Here is a 25935-nt window from a genome sequence, read left to right as displayed (position 1 = left end):
CTAGAGAACGTGGAGGGGTGACCCACTGCACACTGGTCTTTTTCGTCTTCCTTATGTTGCCATAAAAGCAATCCTAGTACTGCTCAGTACAGCTTTGAGTTTTTATTGCCATCTGCTTCAGGATTGGCTGCATTGTGCCATAGCATATGGGGCCAGAAACCTTGGATCTGCTGCTAATGGCAACATGGAACAAAGCAGTGACAAGAATGACTTGTTCGAGGGATAATCGTTGGTGTTTGGTAAGCCTTGTCAGTGGCCACACCAAGCAACATCAACGAGTAGATGTAAGCTTTCCAGCGAGTACATTACAGTGATGGAATGTTGCAACAGAAGAGGTTGTTGGCACGCGCATGGAATACGAAGGTAATCAACGAGGCGACGTTACTTTGGAGAAGTGACAGCACCAACAGAGTGATGCTCACTGCAGTGAAGGAACAGCTGACATCCTGCAACGAGAGGCTAAAGAAAAATCGTTTATTCACTTGATGTAAATTAGTTTGGCCCACCAATGTACTCGTCTTTCAGAGGCCGGATACCCGAGACAGATGTTAGTTTCTGGGGCCGAAATGCTTCTCGAGACCATAGGGGTACATAGAAAAGCTTCTCAAGACCAATGTTGTGTGTCTGGTACTTGAGGAAGAATAAAAGACTCTATATCCATAGGGTCTCATGCAATTTTAAAGGAAATTGCCCAACGTACTCAAGTAAATTTGCTGTTTCCTGTCCCCAACAAACTGGCAAAACTGTGCAGAATGACTGACACAAAAAGCAGAGAAAAGGTGTGCAATAAGCAGCATCGCACCAAGTACATATTGTGTAAAGAAGGCATTGTTCACTGCATACTGTCGTCATGTGATCGCTTTTAAAACATAGCAACACACCCCTTTGGCCCCGTCTTCACGTAGACGCCACCCCTGGGCTGGAGAAATCGGCAGTCGCCTTTTCCTGTCTTCCCTCATGTCTTCGTCATTCTGTTTTGATCTATCCTCTCTACTATTTACTTCATTGTTTCCTGGCGGCATGGTTAACCTGGTGTACGTATCCAAACTTCGGTAGTTAGATTAGGTTATATAGTGACAGCGTACGGCTGGCATCGTGCAGGCTTGTTTGACAAGTCCAGCCGCGTTCCTTGTTGGGCCCCGTGGTGGGCGGTCGGCGCTGTTGCCGAGCTGCTCCGTCCGCCTCAAAGGGCCCACAGACTCTGGTCCCGTTGGGCCCTAAGATCAATCGAACGCCAAGGCCTGAGACCCGTGTCTCAGCGCCAGATTCTCGATCCTCCAGCACATCCGAGAAGGCAAGAGAGGTCAAACTGAAAACCTCAGTGTCAACAGCACCGAAGGACAAGGGCCAAGGACAAAGTCACGAATTACTATGTACTACCTAGAGGGTTATCGCTCCTGTATGCAGTCACACTGTTCAACATATGTCACCTATTACAGTAGAACCCCGCTGTTACGTTCCTCACTGGTGCGTTTTCCCGGCTGTTACGTCGTTTTCCGCCGGTCCCGGCATAGCTCCCATAGGATACAATGTATTGGGAACCCCGCTGTTACGTCGTAACTGTCGGACCGTTCCCGTATGATACGTCGCGAAGTGCGCTCGGAGCCGACCGAGTGACTACCGAAGAGAGCGGCCATGGTGCATTTTCACGCAGCTTGGCCTGGTTTTACCGTAATATTAGCCGCATGAGAGGCGCAAGCAACAGGATCTTTCAATTGATGCAAACAAAAGCATGGCCTTCGAGATTCGCATTGCAAGGATGGCGTCTATGACGTAATTGCTTGCGAAAGCAGGGCCTTCGAGATCGGCATTTACTATTGACAAAAGCACAGCCTTTGAGATTTGTATTGCACAAACATGGCGTCTATGACGTAATTGCTTGCGAAAGCAAGGCCTTCGAGATTGGCATTCACTTCTGCCATCACGTTGGCGTAGACTCATCATCATCGTTATTTGTCGGAGGACGGGAGGAGTTCGAGCGGTTCGAGCTGGTTGGAGCTCGCATGGTCGTGCGCGCGGTTCGCGGTCGGACTCGCCGCGCTGATCGTGATTGCGTGTGCTTAGTTCTTTCATGCTTACAGCTGTTGGTGTTAAAAATATCACGTACGTTGATTACATTTCTGTGGATGAGGCCGTCCCCAGCTCCGCGTTTCTATCCATCGACTAGATCGCGGCTGAGCGCGCCAATTTTCGTGCTGCTCGTAAGCATTGAAATAAAATTCTGTACCACTAAATATTTTGTCGTTTTTCCTGTTTTTCGGCTCTTACGTTTCCCGTCTCTTACGTTTATTTCTTACGGTCCCTTCAAAAACGTATCAGCGGGGTTCTACTGTATTTTTTAAATAACAGAACGCTTTGCATCTGTACATTTGCTCAGTTTGACCCCATCGTGGCTTTTATTGCTCAATGGAATAGTAGAGGGCTACTACACAACTTAGGTGACATAAAGGACATTATCAACAAGTTTTCACCAGTGGCTTTCAGCCTCCAGGAGACAAATCTAAGTGCAAAACATAATCAATTCTTTAAGGGCTTTACAGTTGCCCGAAAGGACCGCAAATGCTGTAGCCGTCTGCCGGGAGGAGTAGCAATTGCCGTCCAGGGTGGCCTGCTACCCGAGATGTCCAACTGAATACATCTTTTGAGGCCGTAGCGGTCACCATCGTATTGTACAAAACCGTCACCATTTGTTCGCTGTATATTGCACCCCACACCCATTTCACCACTAAGCACCCAGAAAATCTAATACAACAGTTACCAAAGCCATTTACAGTGAAACCTCAGTGATACGATCACGGCTCATACGAATTTCGGGGTGATAAGAATTTTTCTTTGGTCCCGGCCAAGGCCCATTGGCCTGCAGTGTAATGGAGTACAGTTGTTGCTTACAGGTTTTCACCCCACGACGTTTGATACGGACGTACGCTACAGTGCAGGTGCGAAGAGGTGCTATCGCGGAAGACGCGCCAAGCACGTGCGGGCACAGAAACGCAAGCGCGGGCATGCGCGCCGCGCCGCCAATTCGTCAGAATTACGGTGTAAGAAAAATACTTTTCTTACACACTGATTAGAATAATAAACCTTCATTGACGAGTCGTAGCCTCCGAGATTGTGTGCGCGAATCTTGGAGGCCCTAATGTGCCTCCGTGTGCCTTCGCGTTTAGATTGCAAGCCATGTCCTCCATGCAAGCGATGTCCTCGTGCATCAGACACCCTATGAAGGGTGGCGAGGATCGAAAGAGGACAAGGATGGTCTTGGCGAAGGAGCTAGGCCTCACAACGTCAACATGAACGACTGTTGGGGACGCACTTGTAAGGGCACGGCCGTAAATCTCTCGAAAATCATCCCCAACATCACCGCGATAAGAAAATAGTAACGTAGGGCCAGTGGTTGTGAAATTTTCTGGCCATCATCTGTTGCGTCAAAGTGCTCCTTAAGTCACATTCGCCGCAATACTCCTGTGTCATGCGGAAAAGCATACTAAGATTTGGAAGGGTCCACTAGCCTTCGCGGGTCACAACACACCTGGTTCAATAATTTCACACGCGCGCACGGGTTGTATATTTACGAGTGCAGATATGATTGTTGACGTCTAAAAACTTCACTGGCAATCGTTCAGAGCTATTCATGACTTTGCTGCGGCCCTGAAAAAGGATGAAAATGTACGCCATCTTTTTTTTTTGTCGCATACTCATTTTTAATACTTTCTGGTGATACGAATTTCAGATGATACGAATATTTTTGGTGATCCCGCAAGATTCGTATCACTGAGGTTTTACTGCATTCTAGTAGGGGATTTCAATACTCATTCTACTCTTTGGGGTAATGGCAAAACTGATCGTCGAAGATATTGTTTTGTCGAACAATATCTGCCTTTTAAACTCCGGACCTTTGCTTACTTTTCACCAACTTCACGCACTTTTAGTTGTTTAGCCCTCTGCACACCGTGTCTTTTTAGTGGCCTTAGATGGAAAATCCTCGAGACGTCATGACCAAGGTGTTAGAAGTATTATAGGTGGACCGACGGCGCTTCCGGAAGCGGCGAACTTCTGTCCGCGGTTTGTGGCATCTTGTTCGCAGGGCCCTAGATGGCGCTACACTACCGGTGGCTCATGAGCGGTATCAGGCATGGTCACTTCAGAGCCGCGAACGCCCCTCGAGATGAATAAAAAACTGTGCGTTCGCGCTATAACAAGCGCAAAAATAAATAAGTAAATAATAGCTTTAAATATGCTGAATTTGCACCACAAACCTTCGCGGTGGCAAATTCAACATATGCTTTCCTCATTCGGACATGTGAAATCGTGCATTTAAACATATGACAGTGACTTCACGCTGAAATATGACAAAAATTAGTTCTATTTGTAGAAGTATATAGTTTAGATAATTAGAAAAAATAGCGTATTAGCCGTAGTATTACAACAGGAAATGCACACTGTCTTTGCTGTCGCGAATATTCGAAGTAATTTGCGGTCGTTGATCGCGGATAAAAAAAAATGTGTGATGAATACGGCTTTTTAGCTGGTCGTGCATAAAATACTGAATTTTAGCGAATGCGGGCAGCTAAGTTTGAGGCACGAACGAAGGACATGAAAAAGCATCCTGGTTTGGCACTGCAAGAAGGGGAGACATTAAGAATGGTGGATATGTGTTTCCGATTCTTCTCTGTTGCCAACTGAGGAATATTTTTCACTGTTTATGTCTCGCATAGTCACCTGAAGACAGCATTACTACCTCATCTTTCAAGGAACACGTCGATCGCCGTGTGTGGAGTCTTTACGAGCGTAGCCAGTCAACCGCGGTGGTACACCGGTTACGGTACTCGGCTGCTGTCTGAAGTTCCCTAGTTTGATCCCAGCCGTGGCGGTCGCATTTTGATGGAGGCGACATGCTAGAGACCCGTGTACTCTACGATGTCAGTACATATTAAATAACACCACATTGCCGAAATTTGTGGAGCTCTGCTACGGCGTGCCTCCTAATCATAACGTGGTTTCAGCACGCAAAACCCCAGGTATTCTTATTGTTAACAAGCGTAGCTTTCGCACGGATAGAGAAAGACTGCACACGCATGTAGGTATGGCTAAAAAAAAAAAAAACGGGCCAACTAACGGCATGGGTGAACTCAAGACGATGAACTCAAAACGAACTCAAAACTTCGTCGGCACGGCGTCATTAGCCAGAGCCGCCTTTCGTGGTGTGCTCACAAGAACGTGCCCTTTGTACACTGCTTCCCATGTCTTCGTTATGTACCGGCTCGAAGTGCTTGTCGCACACGTAATCAGTCAACTGCAGCACGCGGTCCTTGCACAGAATCGAATGGCGCCAAACCTTCAGGCGTTCCGCATCTTGCGGTGCAGAAAAATCGACTTTTTCAGTGCAGGTTTGTACCCAGACTTGCACCGCGGCACATAACACGTTTTGCCCTTTTCACGGCTTTCGCACTCGAATAGCATGGCCTGCCATTGCACAAAAAGAATTAAATGAGAAAGCAATGTGGCGACAACTGCTTTGTCACCGTGGCTTTGTCGGAACAGAGGCCGGCGCGCGCCGCTGTGAGCCTCGGGACTGCTCCTGCCATCTAGCGGCATGACGCCGCAGAGGAACCGAAGTTCGACGCAGCGAGCGCATGGCACCGGTGCTGCGTCGTTTCACCTGTACTTCTAACACCGTGGTCATGACCACCAACCTGTCATCATCAAGCTCCTACCATCATACCAAACTTTAGCTACTAAGCCATGTCATTGGAAATGGCTGCTCGCTGGAGAAAAGAAACGAGCCCTTAAAAGTCATCTTCCTTCCTTCATTCATAGCGAGGGTCTCGTTCAGGCAGACCTGATGCCTTTAGGTAGTATGCGAGGGATTATTGGTCAGCTGCCAGCTCGTGAAGAGATCAAGTGCTACGTGACACCAACAGGCAGAAAAGGAGTGTTCCACACTCGCCACCATGGCTGCGATTGGCGCTGACTAACACTCCTAGGTTTAAATGCACATATATACCCCATAAAGTGGACGAGGGGATGACTGCTGTCGTAGCTCAGTGGTAGAGCATCAGACGCGTCATTCGAAGGTCGCAGGTTCGGTCCCTGCCGGCGGCAGGTTATCTTTTCGTCCACTTTACTTTCTTCACATTTATATCCTAATTACTACAAATAACATCCCCTATACTCTCCTTGGCATTATTGTCTGTTAGTTCTCATTGATATTGGGTCTAACAAAGAAAAAAACTAGCCCTTAAAAGTCATCTTCTTTCCTTCAAAAAACAAACAAATCATTCAAGAAGTCAGCAACTGTTATGCTCTTTGACAAAGCCAGAGAGGGAGTGCTGACGCAGTTCAGCCCTAATCTACAAATCCTCTCTGGCTCGATAATTTCTCTTGTCATTTTATTTCAGTTTTTTCCAACGATAATGGTGTGATTCAAAAGCGGCTTGCAGCCACACGTGCTGCAGTGCAAGGCCAAGAAACCATCGCAACCATTCTTGACGTTACAAGCATATTCGCAGAGCCGGTCATTAATATAGCGGCCAGTTTGTCTTATGTACTGTTCGCCGCATGGCCTTGTTCCGAGAATTGAAGCTTCTTGACCAAACTTTCCGCGACTGACACCTGTATGTGAGAGTATGTGAGGGTAGCCGGCATTCGAAAGTCACTCTGCTTGCTCTTAAAACTAGAGGCCATTAGGCAAGGCTTTTGTAATGCATTGCAAAAGCACAAGTTTACAATGCCTCTTTTAACGAGTTTTGTGTGGGTGGAGTGGTTTCTCCACCCACACAAAAGCAGAGGTTTCTCGCTCTTGGGCTGATACGCCCAACAAGTGTGGTCTTGGTGAACAGTGAAGGCTATGTCTAAAAATTTGAGAGTGTTGCTAGTTGGCAGCTCGTAAGTTAACAGGAGGGGTTTAAACCGCTCCTTAATAAAATTGAGGATGTCTGGGGCACAGTCATGCATTACCAACATGCCCAACTTCATATTACTGCAGTGCTTCTGCTATGAATTATCGGCATCGCTACGTGGCATTGTGGCTCCTAAGGGCCGTCGTTGTGATCGGGAATTTCCGCATAGCACCCAAAGTTTTCGATTTAACAGGGCTGGTGCTGACCGCCACTTGAAATTATGCCCTCAAATTACATTATAATGTGTGAGACTGCGGAAATTCTTCGAATTAAGCAGGATTTTGAAATAACCGAGTTTGAATTAATGAGGTTTTACTGCGTATGCAGGAGACAAAAAATCTAATGATTGTCCACAAAGGGGCCCGAACTTGAATCTTCAACTACTGTAAGTCCTTGTGTGATTATGCTGGTACAAAGTACCAATGACTGAAGACATAGAGAAAGCCCTTCAGCCGGTCAGTGTGGGAAAAGAAGACTGGGCTCTTTCCACATTTGCTGAAAAGCCGACGTTACCATTTAGGGAGAGAAAATACAGGGTTTCTCCGGAATGTAGGACTGAATGAAAAAAAAAAATTTATTCACAATTCTGACCCATCAACTTACTAGTTTTCAAAATAAATATGCCCCTTGTGCACGAACACAGCATTTCCAGCGACTATGCCAGTTATGGAAGGGAGTGCAGAAACTGCTCTTCAGCTCCCTCGTTACAGCCTCTTGAATTGCCTGGACTGAGCCTGGACTAGCATTCTTTCACGAACCTTTTCAGTTGGAGGAAGAGGAGGAATTATGGATCAAACAGCGCTGGCTCCTTGTTTCAGTGATGTTGTTTGTTCCCATTCTGTGTCCTGGTCGTTCACCAGTTTCATAATGCTACGCCAACAAGCCACCCTTCTCAGTAAGAGGAACAAGTCTGAAGCCATCCTCGGTCAGGAAGTGCAAAGGCATTGTTGCGATCCATAATCCAGCCATTGCGGGACAGACATGGGCGTTTTCCGAGTCTTTCAAGTAGTACTTCCACATAAAATTGAGCATTCACAGCCTGACGAGGTGGTTCGTGAACCACTTCATGAACGTCAGTTTCATTTTCCACTTGCAGGCTTTTTCGGGCAAGTTGCCATTCGCAGTTTGTCACAGGGCCGTACATAATCAAGAAGTTCTTGACGAATCACAAGACGTCTGTTCTTGTTCGTCACTTAACACAATTGGCACCAGTTTTGCACAAATGTTTCTCAATCCAAAATTTTCGCTCCAATATTTTCTGTCACAATTTCGTGGCAAGTTTAATTGTTCTGATATCGTCTGCATACTGTCAGAGTTGAAAACCTTTTGCCGTTGAAGGGTTTCTTGACCATCCTCATCTTGCCTCCCCCCCCCCCTGAAACAATGTGTGCTGAACACCTGATCGACCCATGAGCAGTCTTAATCATGTCATGGGTCTCACTTGCAGTTTTACCCAGTCTGATGGCCGCGTAATGCTGTTCGAACAAACAATTCATCGTGGAGATGGCAAGGCACCTTGATAGGGGGTCACCTAAAGGCAAATTAAGTCGACGTTGATTGTTGAAATAGCGTTCCAGAAAGCTCGTAGTGCTTGTTTCGTGCCAAGGAAATGCTTGTTTTGAAAGAAAGTCACGTTTTAGTGGCACACATGGCGTTAGCGCACTTCAAATCACCCGCCTGAACGGGCCTTCTGACGTAGCAGTTGCCATGCCCAACGTTGCCCACCTTTACTGCCTGGCCGCCGTTTCTTGTGCAACAGTGGCCATCAACCTTGCCAAGATGCAGCCACAGGCCACTCCAAAACTATATAGTTAACTTTAACAGAGCTTAGCTTGGCCAGCAGTAGCAGTAGAGTATCAACAGTGCAAAAAAAAAAAAACCAAGAGCCAAGCACACGCAGCAGTACGCGATACCGAAACTACCACTTACACCTCGGCGAAAAGCTGGGCGAAAACGAAGCTTTTGAACCACTGGCGCCTTTCCCCATGGTAATGCCAAGAGGTTCTTTTTTGCATGAGTCAAATAGAAATGAACAAGCAGCATTTTATTACGTCTTGTGATGCACGGAAGGTTCTTTTTTTCTTATCGCAACTAGTTTGATTACTAGTGGTTAATTGTACTCGGGACTCTCGACATCATCGGGATCATTTCCAAAATGTCCTACTCATGGCACACATCATGTCCTACATTTACCTTAATTTCTCGATTAGTAGAGCACTGCTGTTGATACTATTGTGCGACGTTTTGTGTGATGTTTTAGACGTTCTCCCACATTGACCTTTCACTCTCACATAAATTGTTATTTGCCTTTAAACTTGATCTGCACTCCATGAAGGCTTGCGGACTGCTGACTCGTAGCGAAGACCCCGTCACCGCATTTTGGCGGGAAAAAAAAATCAGTCCTGCTACTTCCTGCATAAACCCTCTACAGGTCTGGCGTATAACAAGAGCACCTTTTAGATCAACGTGAAGTTCGTTCATGCTTATAGCTACCATTCAACCTCACTCCAAAGCAGGTGTAGCACACGAGCAGCACGCAGAGGCCCAATTACTTGCGAAGTCGTTTTACATAGGCTCTTTGAGGCGGATAAATTACACGCAGCTGTACGCAAAGGAAATACCGTATTTACTCGAACCTAGGCCGGCCTGGATTGTAGGCCGACCCCCGAAATTCGCAAGGCCAGAAAAAAAAAAAAACTTAATCATGGTACTCTAATCTAAGCCGACCCCCACCTTGCCCCCCACTTTCGCACATCGTTTTTTCAAAAAAAACATCGGCTTAGATTCGAGTAAATACTGTCACGTGGTTGTGACGTCGATGAAGGCAGCACTCAGCATGTCAGATGAAACTCTTTATTTGGCCGAACTTGTGGCCGGGAAACTGAAAGTCAAACTACAGCAATACACTGATAGCGGCGAACAGGGCATCGACCGTCGATCAACTGACAAGCAGTCAAGCGCGTCGGCTTTTATACAGGCACTATCGAACTTTCCAGCGATATCGCTGGTGGCGGCGTTATCTCTCGACAAAGCTGGAACATACACGTGTGGCGCGCAATCTTAACGAAGCGTTCTAAAACAATCGCAAAGCTTCTTACACATCGTGGCGCGGCCTGCGCAGCGCGTTGCCCACAGGCTTTGTGGGTGAAGCCTCAACTCATGAAGAATAAGACGCGCGGCAATACGGTAATCACTGACGCTGGAATGCCACTCAGAAAATGGGCAACAAGTTGTCCATAGCTGCAACATACGTTCCAAGTGAGCCAGCTATACCTATGAGAACTGTAATTTGGGCGAGCTTGTAAGGATGCATTCTTGAGCAGGTGGCGCAAAATACGAAGGCAAGGAACAAAGAGACGATCTTCAAAGTTTGAAGATAGTGCTCGTCTCTTTGTTTCCCGCTCGTGTCTTCGTATTTTGCACTACCTGCTCAAGAATGCAGCTATACCTAACAACAGCAGACAGATGTCATTCAATACAAAAGTAGTCGCAATTATGTGGAAGATGAGGACCGATAGCCTCAATCATAGCTCTCATAAAATATTATTTCTGGAGAAGGCACGAGATACAAAGCACTTTGCAGACATTTTCTAGAGCTTCCAACCCACTGGGACTAGTTGCTCCTTTCGTGGTATACGAGCCGAGATGCTATTCCAGCAACTGTGGGTCCACAAAGGCATCTGGAGAAGGGATTGGGCTCTTTTTTCCCAAGCTCAATTTCCCTGACTTTTGACGCTGGAGGCAGCTGAAGTTTGTCACATTCAAATACACGTATCTGTGAACTCGAGCACAAAAGCCTGTGGAGCTATCTTCGTGCTGAACTAGCTAATGGCAACATTAAAGGGGCCCTGTAACGCTTAACAAAACACATTGCGGGGCTAGTTGGTGATACATTCTTACTTAAAATCTTGCAGCGCTACATTTGACGAGGACAAGACAGAGAAGCTCATGGCAGTACGGGCGCTGTCCTATCATGGACTTCTCTGCTTTGCCCTCGTTAAATGCAGCGCTGCAAGATTTTAAGCAAGGGGCTAGTTGGTGCTGCATAATTCTATGTTTCACAGCGCTGAACTTACAACTGGCTGTATTTCCCCGCTTACAGCAATGTATATGCACTTTTCACCAGGAAAAAAAAGGAGGATCAGAGCAGATGAGGCATACAAAAAATTCCATTCAAAGCAAAGAATACTTGCTCAAAAGAGCAAGCGAAGCTACACTGATGCACTTATTATCACGTTTCAAAATTTCTTGGGCTTCTATGATTTTGCGCACTGTGCTATCTTTGTTTCTTGCAAGTACGTGTGTATTAATAAAAAGAGGCTGGCACCCACAGTCTCGACAATAAGTTCCCCAAATGCCCACTGATAGCCCTTTCTAGCATTGTACCTGCGTTCCTTAAGACGTTCATTCATGCACCTTGTGGTTTGACTGACATATTCACTGTGGCACTTTTTCAGCGCGGTCAGAAAACACTGCCGATCGGAAATCGAGGCTCCTGAGAACATGCGAGCCAAACATTTTAGCGTAGCACACAGCCTGTAATATTTAGTTCTCAAAGTCAGCTAGAAATCGTGCCGTCTCTCTCGACAAGTGATGCCATATACTCTAATGTCCACAGCCATTAGCTGATTTGAGCATTGTGAGGGCACTCGCTCGTACGAAAGGAGGGAGAAAGCATGTGACAACTCCCTGTAACTCCGCTGATACGAAACGGATTCTAAACATTTTTTCAGCAGTCAATTCGTGAGGCAGTAAGCTCTTTTAATGAAGTCATTACTTGGAAAAGCGTTGCCTTTAACGCAAGTCTAATTGCTGTGAAATCAAGAATCGCCCCATTGAAGCCTCTCTCTTTACCGCAGCTAATGGGCAGCAGATTGCTAAAATATCTGGAAGCTCCTTTTTTTTTGTGACAGCCCACTTTCATTTATGTGGGCAGACTCTACCATCGTTTTGAATTCAATTCAAGCCAATTCGTGTAAGCAAGAAGTCTCGATTAAAAACGGCATCGCTGAAATTAAGGCGCTGACACAGCACAAGATTGCATCTGGCAACATTGCCCCTGTGATGAAAATCCTGTGTACCTACGAACTAGAAGTGAATCGCTGGACGCCTTGATAGAAAAGCACGTTTGGTGGAAAGGACTGAGTTGACTGAGGCATGGTCGTTCCTAATGGCCACAGCTTGAAAGGGCTATGATGATGGAATAAAAGGACACCGACCATGAAATAAAGTACGGAAAAAGACGTTTCACATTCACCAGCCGATGACGCAATTTGTGTAGGAACATGGGCTACTTGGACGTTGTAATGGCGTAGAACGCGGGCGAGACTCTCGCACGGTCAGGTCTTGGCGGCTGAGACAGCTGGCGTTCCACCGAGTTCAGCATAGATTTAGGGTAGCCACATGCTGAGAGATCTCGGTGCACTTGCTGTAGGTCAGCAGCCCTGCTACTCGGCGTTGTGCAGATGCGGTTGGTTCTGGCAACAAGTGAGGCCACCACCGATCTCTTCTGGTTTGTCGGGTGCACCGACAAACCAGAAGAGATCTGGTTTGTCGGGGTCACATTTCACAGGGACGTCCGGGAAAGGTAGCTCGCCGTCTCTTTCTACCTCGGCCATGAACTGAATAGATGCTTCAATGCTATTTAAGTGGGACAGGAATGAGGGAATTTTTTCTCGCTGAATTATGCAAAGCACGTCGTCTACGTAACGAAGGATGACCTTGGGCGGCGTGTTGAAATAGGCGAGTGCACGATTTTCAAGCCATTCCATCGTTAAATTTGAAGCTGTTACCGAGATAGATGCCCCCATCGGTGTACCGTGCACTTGCTTGTAGAAGGCGCCTTCGAACACGAAGTAAGTGTTCTCCAGGCAAAACAGAAGGAGCCTTTTCAACTCAGGGACGTCAATGTGCGTCCTTTCAGGCAGTGAGGGTCACCTTCAAGGGCGGCGGCACATGTTGCCGTGGCGAGTCGAATAGGAACGCTTGTGAAAAGTGACACGACTTTGAACGATACGAGGGCGTCCTGATCATCGGGAGCATAATGACGAACCTTGTCAATGAAGTCTTCGGGATTACGAACGTGAGTGGCACTTCTGCCAACAAGGGGGGAGAGAACCTTATGAAGGTAAGTGGAAAGTTTCTGAAGTGGAGAGCGAGTAAAGTCGACAATGGGTCGCATCGGGACGTTCGCCTTATGGATTTTAGGCAGACCATATAGAGCGCTGGCGCAGAACCATTTGTGCACAGAAGGGAGAAGTACAGTTCCTTGTGCTTAGGATCAATAACGCGAAAAATGTCAGAAAGAAGCCTTTGCAGCTCGCGTTGTACCTTGGTCGTGGGGTCCTTCTTCAGACGACAGTACGTCGCCTCGTCCGCAAGCAATGACAACATCTTGTTGCGGTAGTCACCCGTGCTGAGAAGAACCGTCGCGTTGCCCTTGTCTGCCGGAAGGATGACAAGGTTTCCATTCGAGCGAAGTCTTTGATTGTTTGCTTTGCTTCTCTTGAAGCAGGGAGACGTTTTGGTTCGGGCGTAACCGTGAAAGAAGGCCTATAGCGCTAAACACATGGTGCGATTCGGCATCCGATCCGACGTGCGACGCCGCACGCGGTATACGGCGATTCAGGACACATGGGGGCGAACGAGCAATCAGCGCGCAGGCTCCGCCCACACACGGCACCCCGGCTTGCACGCTCGGAAGACATCGCATCCTCTTCGTTGACTGCAAAACAAACAACCTTACGCAGCCACGCTTCGTTCTGTAAGAACATTGCCAATAAAGCTACGCCTTCGCAAGCGACAAGCATCTCAACAGACCGCATTCACTCGCGACTCCGAGAGTAGGCTTGTCACGACACCGAGCGTAGGCCTAGCAAGGCGGACGCTGTCGCTAGCGCCGTTCGCGATCAAACGCGAGCTGATCGTCGAGCACTTATTTTTATCAACACGATTAAAACTTTTACGCTGATGACACGCATTTACATGCGCAATTGGTTTTCTCGTAGACCTCGATTTGACGAGCAACGGTGGAAGCAAAGCCGGCCGGTTCGCCGAGACGGCCGGTGCGGCTGTTAGCTGCGAAGTGGCCTTCCATCGCGGCTCGATATCTCGCTAGTGGTTCGAAAACGGGCGCCGCCTTGCACAAATGTCATGAGTTATTTGATGTCAGAAAGAAAGTTTAACCAACGTTTTTCATGATCGGAGCCGTCCGAACGTAGTTCAACAAACGCGCAAACAAACAAACAAGCAACAAACGCGCCACCAGAGGCGTGACGTCAGGCGTCTCCCGCGCTGCCATTGGCTGCGGCCGTCAGACCGACGCGGCAGCCGCGCGGCTACATTCAGCAAGTTGGATGCCCGTGCGGCGTGCGAATCGTCTCCGCACGCTGATGGAACCTGTTGGGCGTCTGTCGGATGCGGCTGTTGGCACGAACAGCCGTACGACGAATCGCATCCGAATTCGCGCCATGTGTCCAGCGTTTATAGCGGGGGTTCGTGCCTCATCCCGTCTGACGGGTTCGATTTGGTTGGTTGCATTTTCTACAGCGCAAACCAATCTTCCTGCATCTTTTTGTGGTCCAACGTTGAAGTTCAAGCCCAGGCTCAGGACAGCGAGTTCGGCAGAGTTTGGCTGGTACGACGACAGTTTATGCGCAGTGGACACGGAAACGTTTCTGCGCCGGGCCTCAGACGGTTGCGACAGCCTAGTCAGTTTTCGTGCGACGAGATTGAAGTCTAGGCTTGAAATTAGCATGCAATTGAATGCTTGCCCACTCGTCCGGGACCCGGTGCTCCAGGCGACGGCGCGCGAAGAAAACTTGGTTCTCCAGGTTCCTTACGGTCTGCCTGCATTCCAGGATCCTGGCTTGCAGTAGAAGCTTTTCGGCCTTTGCAACCACACGAAAACCAAAACTTGAACGGACAGGCCTGTTTAAACGTAAAGAATGGGGAATTAGTCCTCGGGACTTGCAGGTCAGGTGGAAACTAAGGTGATCTTTGAACGCAGATACTCTGCTTGTCACTGAAATGTACTGGCGAATCTGGGTGATCACAGGTACGCCCGGCGCAGCCCGGCGTAGGTTAATGAAGTTGAGGCTTTGGCGGAAGCCCGGCTGGTCGGGAAGTAACAGGATAGAATAAAAGAAGGACACCGACCATGAAATAAAATACGGAAAAGGACGTTTCGGCTCCCCTGACGGGAGCCTTGTTCACAATGAAAGCGAGGACGAGTGAAGCGATGTTTATGAGGGCGTTAAAATGTGACGTAAGCAGCGGCTGTAGATTCTGGAGCATTCCGTCATTTTGGTTCAATGTATGATCCGTCGTTTGAATCACGATGGATTCTAAATGGTGTCTTGCAGACAGTTTTCTCTCTTTTGCCAAGATCGTGGCGTTATCAAAATGAATGTGGCGGCTCAAGTTTTCAGCGTGCTCGGCCAAGGCATTCGAAGAAAATTTTTTCTTGTTGACGTCATTGACATGCTGTTTGACCCGCTGTTCAAAATTTCCTGTCTCGCCAATATACACACGGTCACAGTCTTTACATGGGATCCGATAAACTACGCTAGGAAACTTCTTTTTGAAGCTCTTCTTTCACGTTCACCAGCCGATGAAGCAATTTCTGTGTAGAAACATGGGCTACTTGGACGTCGTAATGGCGTAGAAATGAGGAGCGATTCCACTCTGTAAGCTGGACGACCAGCGAAGCTGTTTAGCGCACGGCACAGATATGATATGGTGGACGCCAGTTTGGCATGTAAAGTCAGGTTGCTAACCCTTTCAGACGCTATGTAGTTTTGTGATTTTTACAGCAAGAAATGCCAGAACTCGAGCTTTTCGATAGTTTTAGCACATTTTTACATCTGTTGTCTGGTAACACTGAAGTTTTGAGGGCCATCTGGCTAGCCACCCTAATCTGGCAGATAGTAAAGCAAATATCACCATAAACAGACAACATGGCGGCGCACGCGACGGCTTCTGCAGGTGAGCTTTTTCGATAATTTCTCCTCCTTTTGTCGTAGGTCCTGCAGCTCGAAAAAAATATAGAAACTATGCCCAACACGCAAATGTGTGCGTATATGGAACTATTCAGCGTTACTTGAAAAATTGCTTTGCCAGCAGCGCATTAAGTGCATTGTCACAATTGTGTACAATGCGTGATAGAGGAAGCAAAGTGGACTGGCACCAATTTCTGTCTAACCGCGTACGTTACTGCTACCTTTCAGATTTTGTGGGCTTGCCTTGCTCGTCTTTCTACAAACCAAAGTCGCATAATGCAACCAAGGAAAGTACTGACCGACTACTCGAGAAGATTGCTTCGGGGAATGTGTCCGACATCGGTGTAAGCGATGAAGAAGATGATAGAGTACGACGTTCAGCGGGAAAATTCCAGTAACATATCGAGTCTCAGCGAAGATGAAGAAGAACAAGAGAGGTCATTGAAAGAGATAGCTGCAGAAGAAAACATACCTAAGAACTTTCAGTGGAAAAAGAAACATTACGTGCCCCCTTTAGACACCCACTTCTGCGGTCACGAGTGCCCTCGAAACGCAGATGAAACGTGTACGCCGTACACTTACTTTTCCAGATACGTGCCCGAGTCCATTTTCAAAGTGATGGCAGAAAACACCAATCTGTATAGCGTGCAGTCAACCCTGCATAACGTGAACACGACAGCCGATGAAATAAGGAAGTTGTTTGGAATACACATCATGATGGGTGTTGTCCATTTGCCTCGGGTAAGGCTGTATTGGAGCCCGATGATGAGGGTTGCACTCATCAGTGAAACCATGACGGAGAAGCGCTTTTTCAAGCTTCGAAATAATCTGCACATTGTTGCAGAAGATTCTGATTTCTAAAGTGAAGATTGCCTGTGGAAAGTGCGTCCTTTTCTGGAGCTTATACGAAAGCGATGCTTGGAGCTAGCTGTTGAGGAAGAATGCTCAATCGATGAGCAAATGATCCCTTTCAAGGGCCTGCTTTCCATAAAACAGTACGTGAAAGGTAAGCCATCTCCATGGTGCATACAAGTGTTTGCTCTATGTGGTAGAAGCGGCTTAATCTACGACTTCGCTGTATACCAAGGGAAAAACATGATTCCTGCCGAGCTGAAGAAAGACTATGGTCTTTGTGCTGGTGTTGTCTTGCATCTGTCTAAAAGAATTCCTTCTGGATGCAATTATCAACTTTATTTCGATAACTACTTTACATCAGTGCCACTACTTCGTCAACTACGACATTACAAAATTTTGGCAGCTGGAACAGTGAGGATAAACAGGCTAGGCAAGTGCCCTCTTGAAACCAAAAAAGTGATGAACAAAAAGCCGCGAGGATACTCCGCTGAATACGTCACAAGCGATGATGTGGTGGTGGTGGTCTGGAAAGACAACAATACTGTGTCCGCTGCATCTAACTTTGTTGGCATCGGCGATCAAGAGGTGGGACAAGACCAAGCGTGAGCACGTATTTGTGAAACAGCCCGAGATCATCGCAAAGTATAATCGCAACATGGGAGGTGTTGACAAGATGGACTTTCTGCTGAGCTTATACCGCACCAAGATCAGGTAAAAAAAAAAAGTGTACCGTCAGGGTGATATTTCATTTTGTGGACTTGGCCGTCTGTAATTCTTGGATAGAGTACTTACATGACAACGCAGGCACACGGCGGTCGAAGGTACTTGACCTCCTGCACTTGCGCCTCCAAATCGCGGAGGCCCTCATGAGCAGTGTGCCGAACACAAAAAGGAAGCGTGGGAGGCCGTCCCACGATGTCATTGAGGTTCCGACGGATGTTCCTCACGAGAGGAAAGCCCGCATTCGGTGGCCTTGCTCGGATGCACGCTACGATGGCATGGATCATTGGCCAGAATCCCGGGACCAAACACTTCCATCTCAATGCAAGTATGAAGGTTGCAAAGGGCGCTCGAGAGTTTTTCGCAAGAAATGGGAAGTGCCGCTTTGCATGACGAAGGACCGTAACTGTTACTACAGTTTTCACACTTGAAAGACTTGTTCCCGATTCTTGACCTCTATAACGCTATGTACACAATTGTGTACATGACTGTAAAAAATAAACTACTGTTGTGTTTTTGTCAATAGCCTTCCAATTCATCTTATTTGGTGTAATAGAAAGAGTAGAAACAAAAAAAAATTGGGGGGGGGGGGGGGGGGCGAAATAGCGAGCGGCGTTTGAAAGGGCTAAAGGGGTGGTGTCACCAAATTTGTGGCTGGCGCGTTTTTTGCTGTAAGCGTTTCCTATAGCTCCAGAAAGCATGATGCACGCACCAAGATTCATGTATTCTCGCTAAATAATTTAATATCGCCTTTTGATGTGGACAACTTTCGGTTTCGGTTTCTGGGCGCCGAGGGTGGGCAGTGACGTACAAGTGTAGAATCTTGGTCACGTGACTACGCAGGGCTGTGACGCACTTGGCCAGGAAGCGATCGAAACTCTACGAGTGATGCAGCAACCGATGCTTTGCCGGTACTATAGTGAACTAGAATACATTCCAGTTCACTATAGCCGGTACGTACGTTGCGGACGTCCGGAGGTCACTCACGTCTAGAGTGTACTAGATAGGGGTAGTGGGACGAGGGCGAGCTCTCCGGTGAGGCCATTTGCATCGACGACGGAAGATGGCGCCACTGCGACTTTCACCTGGGCGCCGCGAGTGCGCTGGGCTGGCCGCCTACGAACCTATTCGAGCACCCCCGCTCTTATCCAGTTTTTAAAGTAAATCCGCGTACTTTATCAACAAATCAGTCGGCCAAAACTGTTTATTGCATTTGAAAACAAACAGGAAAATTTTATTCACAACAGGATACATCGCCAGCGAACGTGTGTGAGCTAGTTGAAGGCTCATGAATTTGCGCACACTTTTTATCTAAGTAGTCCTGCTCAGTTTAATGTGCTTGGCTCTCTGACGCTTAGTGCTGTTAGCACTGTTGAAGCCTTTAACCAAAAGGTGCAGGCGCGTAAGAACATTATAAAAAAATGGGCGAAGCTTGCACTAAGCCACGCAAAGCTGGAAACAGCGAAACTGGGCGCCCGTCCTGTGTACTTCCCTTCGTCAGCGTTTTTTCACGCAGTCCTGCTATGTGTTCAAGAATGCTACATGTGTTCAAGTAGTGGGATTTACCCAATTTCTGTGGCACATACCCATTTTTTGGTATGGTAGTTTTTCTGGCAGGCCGAACACACAAATTATGGCTAGCTTAAACAGCTCCGCTGTTAAAAGAAACAACTTTGAGACTCTCCTCACCGTGAAATGTACAGCCCACGATGTTGCAAGGAAGAAAGTTCTTGCTTACAAGGGCCACAACATCAGATATGCTGTTTCTTTGAAGCCTGTTGACGCTAGAACAGTCTGTGAATAGGTCCTCAACTGTAGAGATGGAAGTGTGAAGCTCCTTTGATGGATATAGAAGACCGCCCCGGTCACACATGCTCTGTGAACCCTGACGGGAGCCGAACTCCGCTGCCTCACTTGGATTTAGATGAAGATCCCTGCATGATGAACAGTCACACTTGAAAACAAATTTCGTGGCTATACATAACCCGCCATGTAGCAGACCAGCCGTGAGTCACTCTTTTCCACAACTAAATACAAGTGGTGACTGCAAGGAGCTGGGGTTAAAACCAAACATTTCTGTGCTTCATCCAACTTGCCTTGCATGAGCAGGTCATCGATTTTCTTAGGTGTGACGCCTAAGAATATACTTTGCTTCAGACTTTGTCCCTCAATATATACTTTGCTTCAAAATGAAGTTCGCAGATAGCGTCAGTCGCTTTTGTCTGCACAGCGGAGATTCCACTCCCTCACTCGACGACGCTCGATGTCTTCGGGCACACCAAACAGACAGTTTAGGGACATTTTTCACACCACGTTATCCTGTCTTGCAACCAGGGGGAAAACAGTAATTTCTGTCACGTGGTTTGCTCATCTTGCGAGACTTTCACGCAAGAAACAGCACGCAAGGGCGATAATGCCAAAAAGTTCTGCAGAACATGTCGAGGCGTGCGAAACATTCCAACTGACCGCGCCCGGCATACGCGCCGCCAGTGCCAGGTGAAAGGCACAGCAACGCCGCCACGCGGCTGGTTAGAATTTCCGTACTTTGAGGCTCACTGCGCGCCATTGCCGCCGGCTCTCCCTCGCCCCACTACCCCTATCTAGTACACTCTACTCACGTCACCACAGCAGATCTGGTGTGACGTCACTACAACTTTCGTTCCCCATCCTACGGAGCTACGTCATTGTTGGCGCGCTAGCGATGGGTTTCGATCGGGAGAATGGACATTTAGGTACACTTTGGAAGTGAATTAAAATATATTCTAAACGTTTGCTGTGTCCGACCCTTCGTGTGGAGTGTCCTTGCATACAGAGGAAACCCACGACATCCTTGTTAGAGCCTCGAAATTTGACGGCACCACCCCTTTAACGGCCAGGCTGTTAACGTTCAATAGCTTTTGCACTGCTCTCTAGAGCCGTATAAAGCTTCGCTGTAAAAGGAAAACGAAAGTTCGTTACACCATGCACTTTGGGACACTTTCTCGGATGCTTCTTCCAGGCAACCCGTCGCAAGAGCAAGCGATAGTCTGGAAGCACTGCGAGAATGCTCTTTCTTCAGCACCGAGAGAGGGAAAGGAGTCTCGGAAGAAGTTGGCCTTCTGAGCCCAGCTAAGTGACGTCATGTTGCGCCCGCAGGAGAAAACGAACCTGGCCTTTGCCTTTGAGTCACCTTAGGGGAATGCGCGTTGGCGACAGTGTGAACCTTTAGCATTGAGGCACTGTTGTATGTCGCGGCGTTTGTCTATCACTTCTGCTGATTATTACATGAATGTATTAGAGCGTTATGTCATAAAGTACAATTTTCAGTATCCAGTATTTTGTTTATTTTGCTAGTTTCGGAAAGAAAATTCCTGAATCGGTTGTTCGAGAACACTCAAGTGCATGACGCCCTTATTTCTGCATTATCGAGTGAAATATGGAGTGCTCCTTAGATGATTTTCTCCATGATATTTGCAATGAATGGAAATATTTCTAGCTTTTCATAAGACCCCATAATTATTGTTCAGGTGCTTTTAATGCAACTTGTTTCTCCAGTGTACTCCATGATGTGAAGTTAGTTGCTCCAGAGTGCTCCAAAATGAAAATTTTGCGGCTCCAAAAATGGCTCCAAATCAGAAGTCCTCGGTAGCATCACTCAGATACGTTAAATGTTAACGTTTCTTAACCTCCTGTAATGCTAGCAGCCATCTAAAAACTATCTTTAGAAGAAAATACAGGTAGTAGTCGAGGAACGCCGTGTGACGCGAGCGAACTGTAACGAAAATGCTGCTGTTCTAGCCAGAGCCTAGCAGACGACAAACGCCGAATCCCCGCCTTTGCGTCACCGGAGCGCCGTTCGCAGCGCCGCCATCGATGGCGCACGAGGCGAATACCAACATTGGTATAGCATAACATGACGGTACGACGAGCATAAATGACACGTCATAACATGAAAATCATGGCATGCTTGTCATGTGTAGCGTGATTTACATGCCACGGTCTTGGTTCTCTTGCCGCCGTTTCGTTAAATTGATATGCACCAAAATTGGTATGGAGTGACAAGAGTGTATGGCGAACATAACTGACAGGTGGTAACATGACAACCAAGACATGCATTTCATGTACAGCATGATTTACATGCCACGCTCATGGTGCGCTCGCGGCCGGTAAGCTGGCATGATATACACCAAAATTCGTATTGCACGACATGACTGTGCGACGAACATTAGTGGCAGGTGGTAACGTGAAAATTAGTGCATGCGTGTCATGTAAGGCATCATTTACATGAGACGCTCATGGGGCGCTCCCGGCCGTTTCGATTGCTTGATATACACCAAAATTGGTATTTCGTGACGGGACTGTACCACGAACATGAATGACGAGCGGTACAGCTGCGCCAAAGTACTACATTCCTGCGCCAAGTTGCGCCAGAACCGCAATATTTCCTGAAATTGCGCCAGGCTGCTCCAAAACGCAGAAACCGACCACCGCAAATTCGTTTTGTGTCCAGGTTTAGCAGAACCTGACAGTGGTGTAAACGACCATGATTCTGCTTCGTTCGCTATATTGAATGTAACGTTGCGTATAAAACTGGAACCAGGAAAGGTAGAGCGAACATAAGACGCGCAGGCTTTTATGGCGCTGTCTAGTGCCGCGTTCTCTGCTTACCAGGTATAGCTGCCGACTCCATGCAGACACTCCGCAACGGTGACGCCAGGAGTGTTATGGCTACGCACAGCGCGCTGCCTCCCGAAGACGGCGTCTGCTTGATCGTGCAACGTGACTGTCGTGCCGAAGGGTATTTACCACCTGTTGAGGCGGCCACGACGTGTAAGCGAAGCGGAATGAATTTATCAACTGCTGTTGTTCCGCAGCGCCAGCTCGAGAAAAGCAGGCCGAAGACGAATGCGGTTCGTAACAAAAACACGATACGAATATAATGGATTTTGCACCCAAATCTAAGCACGATCTTTGCATTTCGCCTCAAAGAAAATGCGGTCGCACAAATCGATGCTTGAGGCCCGTACACTTAGATTTAGCTGCACGTTAAATAACCCCAGCTGGTCAACGTCATAATCATATCGTGGTTTTGGCGCGTAATGTCGCTGCGCGACGCGCTAGAAAAAAACCGTTACATCGTAGCACCTGCAGGGCAGTTGGGTCTTGTCGGCGATTTTGACACGTTGTGGTGGTAAGGGTGTGCCGCTGTATTGCTATCTGGGCTTTAACGTCCCAAAACCACGATATGATTATGAGAGGCGCCGTAGTGGAGCGCTCCGGAAATTTCGGCCACCTGGGGTTCTTTAACGTGCACCTAAATCTAAGTACACGGGCCTCAAACATTTTCGCCTGGTGTGCCGTTGTCAATATAGGGTTTACCGTATTTACTCGCGCAATTTGCCCATTTCTCTTTCCTACTTTAATATACTAATTGTTGGGGTTCAACGTCCCAACTTTCCTCATTTAACACTTCAAGAATGGAGCGAGCAAATTCAAGAATGGAACGCGCCGTCATGTCGCCTATTTCTTGCTACAAATAAGTAGAATTTCTGTGATATGAATATCAAAGGGGAGTGAAGATATTCACCAAAAACCTAGCAAAACCCGTTATCCAACCACGATGCGTGCACAAAACACCTGTTTCCGTCGGAAGAACTCGCGTATGTCTTTCTGGAATGCACGCATGGGTTGCAACAGCTGCGCCGAAACCGTGATATTTCTCGAAATTGCGCCACGCTGCGCCAAAACGCCCTCGGTAACCGCAAATTTTTTTCCGTTGCGCTAGTTTTTGCCTGGTTTAGGCGGAACGAAGCCCGCATTGGCGACCTGATGTTCGAAGAGGCACCGGAGGCACCTTCATCCAATCCGATCCGATGCAGTGGCGCTTAACTCAAACATGACGTTAATCTGTTCTGGTGGATTTGCTGGTGGGCCGATGGGCCTAAATGAAGTTTTTGCTGCTGCTTCAGACGCTGCTCTACAAGGTCATTAAACATGAGCAAAGTTGAGCGGTCATTTATGTGGAAGCACCGCGTAAACTGGCAAATGGGCCGTGTGACACGTGCTGCAAATCTTATTGTTAGGTGGAGTCCGGTGCAACGCTGCCTTTGTTCAACTAGCAGTGCTCACGTGCACGAATTCGCGGGTTTTATATACAGCAAAGTCTTTTTAAATGTTACTGACGAGTAAAGTGTTGTTTAGAGAAGTACGACACACGAAAACCTTGACCGCCTTAGAGTTCGTCTAGGTACAGTCGCGCTCACTTGGGAGCGCGTGGCCTCACGAGTTTAAAGATTGCACGTGGCTTCAACGTGCTTCATTTCTGTAACTAAATACTGTTTTCTTATTCGGGAACACCCTCCAGGGAGAGAACAGCGTTTAGTTGTAGAATTAAGAGCTAGTGGAAGGAATGTGCAATCCGTAAACTCGTGAGGCCAGGCGCTCCCACTGTTGCAAGTCATATTGAGCGCGACTGTACTTGCTTCCACCCCCCCCCCCCCCCCATCTGGCGGTGAGGCCTAGAGCACTGCACGGGCTCGGGCCTACCCGAAAACCCGAGCCCGGGCCGGGTAAAGTAGTTTTCACGGCGGGCCCGGGCCGGGCTCGGGCCTGAAGCTCCGGGCTTAGGGCCGGGCCCGGGTTTGAGGTGGCGGGCTCGGGACGGGCCGGGCTTAGACTTTGCTCAGTTCTTAAAGGGACACTAAAGAGAAACACTGAATCGGTTTAGGCTGATAAAGTGTACTATGAGAACTCGAATGTCATTATTTCATCATTATAAGTTTATTTATAGCGGAAAAAATCTATGTCAAAGTTCTATTTTTCAATTTGGCTCCGAAATCTCTGCGTGGCCCGTCATGGATTTCAAAGTGTATTAGTCGTATTTTGGCGTCATTCGCTCAACAAAATTTTTTGAAATTTGGCATGTTGATGTATGTATGACCCCCTCTGAGGTCAATGCACTTCATTTTTGCCGATTAGGAACTACGTAGGCCCCAGTAGACGCCGTCGGAATCTATGACGTCACGGCGCTTGCTGCGCGAATTTCAAGGTGGCGTCACTACCCGCATTTTCTATTTGCTCGTTTTCTCGCTTACCAAGAGTCTTGTCGCGGCGAGCGTGATTTTGGAATTTTAAAAGGGTAATTTTCTGATAATACACAAATCGTTTTTTCTATTTAGTTTCCCGTTAAGTTTATAACACATACGCTGTGCATGCACGTATGTTCCACATTTTATCTTGAAAAAAAAAAAACGTTTTTTTTTTTTTTTTTTTTGGGGGGGGGGCAGGCTATTTGAAGAAGTTTTCTGGGGGTCAAGTAATGAATTACTCTTGCTTCTTGCATATGGGGCTACCTGATTTATCTGAAATGGGCGAGCTAAAAGTAAATAGACGAGACGCTTATATTTATAACATCTCTGTATTCCGTGCTTTAGTAGGTGCATTCACTATTATTTTATATCTCAAATGTTATTTTGTAATCGCCACAATATATGTGATATAATAAACTTATAGGTGTACCTTTTCATCGCAAGAACGGTCACAGAGCTCCAAAGTGGAAAAACGTTTTTGGAAGTCCCAGCCCTTCACTAAAATGTAAGGACATGCGCGGGGTATTGCTACACAGAATCCCTATAAAGACCCATTCTTTTTTCCTTCACGGCTCCCAGTGGTCATGTGACGCGAGATAGATATGCATAGCCTGCTTTGTGTGCCCACATTGTTAACGTCTCAGCTTTCGTCTTGTTACACTATATCAGGTTTGTCGAACTCACCTCAGCTAACGGGCCGCATTCACGAAAATTTACTCCCGCCAGGGCCAAGACAGTGACGAAGGTACGAGCGGGGATCGGGGGGACAAAATGTCCGCTCACGTTGCCATTTGAAGGAAGACCTTTCCCATATCTCATATATGGGTCATTACTGAACGGGATTTGGCGGCAGCATTCCAACAACATATAGATACCTATCTCCAAATGGATTAAAATCTGGCCGCCGATTCTGAAGTCTAGTTTTGTTTCACGGTTATGTGTCAACACACGGTGACCGCAGGGGGTGCCTCACGAAAAAAAAGAATCTTTAGACCTGTCATGCCTGTGTAGCTCCAAAACGTATACATAAAAAAAAAGAATGAGATGAATACAGTAGCGAGAGATCAGCGGGCCGCATGCAGCCCGAGAGAGCTACATAATACTGCCGCAACAGAGTTGAAATGTGCAGGATTAGCATAGGTCCACCGTACCGGCTGATGTCCCCCTTACGTCGAACCACATGCATCCAATGAGTAAGCGTCGAGAAGCTTATTCGCGCCTTTATTACCAAACTGGAACGAACCCCGAAAATAGACCGAAATCGCTTCGTCCATCTCCAGCCAGTCCTACCCGCGTAGCCCAATGGCCACCTTCTGCCGGTACAACATCGTTAGGAAGGCATACGCCCATTAGAACGTGAAAAAAAAAACAGCATAGTGCAAACCGTGCATAACATAC

The 25935-nt window shown here is 47.4% G+C and overlaps 1 protein-coding gene across 1 annotated transcript in view; it reads left to right on the top strand.

Annotated features, from left to right (window-relative positions):
• LOC119395578 (uncharacterized) overlaps positions 1 to 25935 on the top strand; it is a 151210-nt gene that overhangs the window by 100416 nt on the left and 24859 nt on the right. The gene's annotated exons all lie outside the window — the stretch shown is intronic.

The sequence above is a fragment of the Rhipicephalus sanguineus genome, chromosome 6 (genome assembly GCF_013339695.2).
Source record: "Rhipicephalus sanguineus isolate Rsan-2018 chromosome 6, BIME_Rsan_1.4, whole genome shotgun sequence".
NCBI lineage: Eukaryota > Metazoa > Arthropoda > Arachnida > Ixodida > Ixodidae > Rhipicephalus > Rhipicephalus sanguineus.
The sequence above is the reverse complement of the archived record's forward strand: the minus strand, read 5'-3'. Positions and strand labels throughout refer to the sequence as shown.